We start from the raw sequence: 4327 nt of genomic DNA, 5'->3' as shown, positions 1-4327 counted from the left end.
TGCTGCCCCAATTAAAATGTTCTCTAGCTTGTTCTTGGCAGCGTCGCCCTCACAGACAGACCCGAGGTGGAACATCAAACCCTTACGAGGACACAGTCAACCAGGTCTGAGGCCTAAATTAAGCTGGAAGGACAGGGAGGCATCTTTGCCAGGTGCACCCTGCCAAGTCCTGAAGTCTCCTCATTATTATCATCATCCTTATTCATTTGTAGGACAGGCGCTCCCACTAAGACCCAGGACTTGCTGTGCTAAGCACGGCTCTGCAAGGCACAGGACAGAGCCCATACCCCAAAAGCTGGCTGGCCTGCCTACATAGATGGGTTTGCCTACATGAGTGGTTCTGGACTTGAAGCCACCCTCGGTGGACTCAGGACACCCCTCCATAACGTTTGTAAAGTGAATGGCCGCCCATTTAAAAAACGCATGTATAGATTACAAAATGAGGTTTTATTTTCTACCTCCAAGGACTTACGCTATCCTTAACTTCCCCTTGGCCTGAAGAAGGGTGCGTGCACCTGAAAACTTGCAAAGAAATATATATTTAGAGCAAAATATATATATATATATATATATTTTTTTTTTCTAGGTGGTGTAATAAAAGGTATCAGCTCTGAACCAAAGTTTTAGAGTTTTGTATTCCTGTCCAGACCACAGTGCTAACCTCCTTGCAGAGCGGCCTGGCTTCAGGCGTAATTTGTTTTTTGCAATTTCTCCATTGGTCTAATAAAAGGGATCATTTCCGAACCATGAGTTCTAGCTGTTTGCTTTTCTTTTTGTCTCAGACCAACACGGCTACCACATCCATCCCTGTCTCCTCACAAATCAAAAGATCTGGCAGCGCCCCAGGGTGCCCCAACACCCTCATTGAGGATTGCTGGCCTAATAAAAGGGATGTTGTTGTCCCCATTTCATAGACAGCAAGGGCCTGGGAGGTGGGGGAGACACGGGGGTAGCCCCCAAAAGCACTCCCACCGGCTCGCTGCTATTCCCGTGCACCGAAATCTGGGAATCAAGCCATTTTCATGCCGCCTTGAGTATGCATCAAGGAACACAGCACCCCAGGGCAGCATAACATGAGAGAAAGGCCAACAAAGCGGTGTTTCTCAGGGGCAGATGAGGAGAAGGAGCTGAGAAGAGTGGGAAAGGGTGAGGGAGAGACTGACAGCAAAAATGCACAAATTCACAGCAGTGGACATCAGGGAGGCTGGGAGGGAAGGGATTGGGGACCTCCAAATGGACTCTCAACTCCCTCTGGTACACAGGTACCCTCCTGAGAGGTGTTTAGAAATGCAGCTGGGTGGGCGAGTAGGGTGGGTGGATGGACACCAAGATGGGCAGAAAAAGAGAGAAACCATGAAGCGGGCTGGTCTGATTTCCTTATCCGAGCTGAATGCAATGCAAAGTGTGAACAAGTCCCTGATGAATATGGGAGCTGACCCACGCCCGTCGGGAGGCTGTTGGGTCTGGGGGTTTCACTCGAGATCATCTCTAATGGCAAGTGAATTCGATGCTTACGATTCATTCGCTTTTAATGACCTACGGGTGTCATTAGTGACTGAGCTAAGGACACATCCCTTGGATATCTGAGCTTCGCATTGACAGGCGCCCTTTAATTGCTTCCTTGTTTTTTATTCCCAATGACATAACTTTTCCTGATTGTTTCCGACACCTGTCAGCAAAAAGCACAGCCCTGCGCGTCTCCTGCCTTCGCTGACGGGTGGGTGGGGAACGGCCCGCATACAGGGAACGTGCCTGCCACACACTGGCACTGCAACCTCAGCTCTTCCCGCCCCGAAAAGGGAAAACAGATCACGCAGGGTGCAATTCAGGTGTCTATTGTGGTGAGCTCTTGGCTTGGACCTCGTTCAGACCCCGTGGGGTTCAGGTGTCGCTTCTAAGGTAATTTTCCATTGATCGGCAAGAAGGGCTGTGATTTCCTGACCTTAACACTCCAAGGAAGTACAGATTCCCCGCTGCAGCAATCCTCAAGCATAGGATTTCCACTGGTGGGTGCCCCGGCATGTACTGGCCTGGCCTACACTGAAAGGAGACGTCCGTCCGGATGACCTAAGGCATCTGGGGGCTCCTATAAAAATTCCTGAAATATTTAGACAGCAAAGCAAGCACCTGAATTAAAGCGAGAGGTGTATCCAAAATACACACGTCGCTGTCAGTAATAATTACAAGCACAGCATGCATGCACTAGCACATGCCACCAACTTGGGGCATAATAACACCTCGGGAATAACATCGCTGTGCAGCTGCAGAATTAATGGCTATTGGCCATGATTCGTGTCTCACCCTGGCACAACTCCCCGTCTTCCATGTCGCTAATCTGCATTGACCCCAAGGCGAGGGAGGTTCGGTCTGTGCATTCACCCCGTGGAGCAGAAAGTTCCTCGTCTGATCGTGGTAGTGCCAGGCAGACTTGCAGATCACCTGCCCTCCCCTTCTCGAGGGTGTGATGGCCACCAAGTGAAGGATGTTCCCAGGAAAAGCCCCCCATCCCCAGGACTCAGCTGGGCTGAGGGTACCTGGAGGATGCTCCAGGGCTTTGTCCTGCAGTAATTTTGGGGCAGCTCCTGGAGCTCTTAACCCCCTGGATTGTCCACACACGAACACCTTCACTGGTTTGAAGCACTAATTTGAAGCACTAGTTTGAAGCACTAGTTAAGTGGCTTAAAGTTAAGCCACTCTGGGGAAGGGTTATCTCTGATCTGCACAACCCAGCTCCTGTTCCAATCAGGTGTGGCCACTCGCCACGGGTGTGCTGTCCCCACTGAAGTCCTCCACTCTCCCAGGATCTCTCATGCCGCCCCCCGTAGAGCTCACCAGCCCTCTCCTAGTCCTGCCCCTGCTCCCCAGGCCTCCCGTGGCAAGTCACAGCTGTGCGGGGGGGGCAGTTGGAGGAGGTTTGCAGATGGAAGGTGTGACTGCTCCAAACTCCCCGCTGGTATTAACACCCATCAGCATTTTCCTCCACCCCTGCTTTCCTCACCACCTTCCCTGCTGCACTGCAGTCTCACAGGGGCCTTTGAGGGCCCGCAATGAGGGGGAGAGAGGCCTGAGGAGAATGGTGTCCCCTCCAGCTGCTCAGCCAGGCCTTGGACAAACCAGAAGTAAATCCCTGCGATTCTGGGGATCCTATGATTTGCAACCGCCTGTGGCACAGGGACCTGTACTCAGTGGGCTACGAACCCCACATATCCAGGGCAGGACTCAAAACCCATCCCTTCCCCAGACCCCTCTCCTGATTTCCTAAGTGGGGAAACTGAGGCACAGGGCCCAGAAGGGGTTTCACTCTCCCCGCGGCTCTTTGATGCGGATGAGGGACTAGAGCAGAATTTGGCAGGGCAGCAGCCGGCCACATTGGCTCCCCGCTCCCAAGCTACCTTGGCTATGGCTCATCATCTACCCTGCTGCTTGCTTATTAATGAAGCTGCCTGCTCCCTGTTGTCTCAGGGTCTGCAATGCTGTTTATGGGCAGCGAGGAGTCTCTGGGCAAAGCTATTTTTAGTTGAGCAAGGAAGGGGGGAGCCCTTGAAAGTGGGCAAGTCGAAAACAAAAGTGTTGCCAAAGGCAACTCCTCCTCCTCTCGGATGCCCGCGGCCAGCCGGTGCCGCTCGGTGGAGACAGCCACGCGGCTAACGCCGGGGATTGAACGCAGTGCAAACAGGCCTCGACGAGGCAGCCCGCAGCACCACTGGGATCTGGAAAACCTGCTACCATCGGGCTGTGTCCTGCTCCCGGCTGGGGATAACGTTAATCCCTTTCTCAGCACACGGCCTCCATCCGTATTTACCAGGACATACTTCCCGGTCACCTTGCCGGAGCAGCACGGCTACTTCTCGCAGCAAACCCCGCGCACTTTTGTCACCTCCTCTGCAAAGGGCAAACCAGGCTCCAGGAGTAACGTCAGGCCACCTGCCTCCGGCCAGCTTGCAATGAGCCAGTTCGACAGCCCGGGGCCGGGGCAGGAGAGAAACACCCAGCTCCATCTCCCTGATGCCGGTGGCAAGAGAGAAACCGCCCCAGGACAGGAGCTGTCAGCCTCTCATCCTTTTTGGGTTTTTTGTCTATCCCGCGCCAGACCCTTGAGCTGCTTCGACGGCATTCAGGGCTGATTCGCCCCTGTCCACCCTCAGACAGCGTTGAGGGAGGGTGGGGCCGCGGGGGATTATTTTTAGGCCGGGTCCACGTGGGGGGAAGATCAGATGTCCATTCCCACATGTTCCCTTTGCATGCCACGAATGCTCTGCTCCATCTGGCTACCCCAACAGGAGGGAGCAATTTGCAGCCACGGCGCTTTCACGTGCTGGCCTGTATC

At 53.7% G+C, this 4327-nt stretch overlaps 1 long non-coding RNA gene across 1 annotated transcript in view; it reads right to left on the bottom strand.

Annotated features, from left to right (window-relative positions):
* LOC112550103 overlaps positions 1–4125 on the bottom strand; it is an 8622-nt gene extending 4497 nt beyond the window's left edge. Inside the window, exon 1 of the long non-coding RNA XR_003093767.1 lies at positions 3803–4125. This is a non-coding gene — a long non-coding RNA (uncharacterized LOC112550103). The remainder of the gene's footprint in view (positions 1–3802) is intronic.
* Between the last annotated feature and the right edge of the window lie 202 nt (positions 4126–4327).

Source organism: Alligator sinensis, unplaced genomic scaffold (assembly GCF_000455745.1).
Source record: "Alligator sinensis unplaced genomic scaffold, ASM45574v1 scaffold301_1, whole genome shotgun sequence".
NCBI classification, from domain to species: Eukaryota; Metazoa; Chordata; order Crocodylia; family Alligatoridae; genus Alligator; species Alligator sinensis.
Note: the sequence above shows the minus strand (reverse complement) of the source record. Positions and strands in the feature narration are given on the sequence as shown.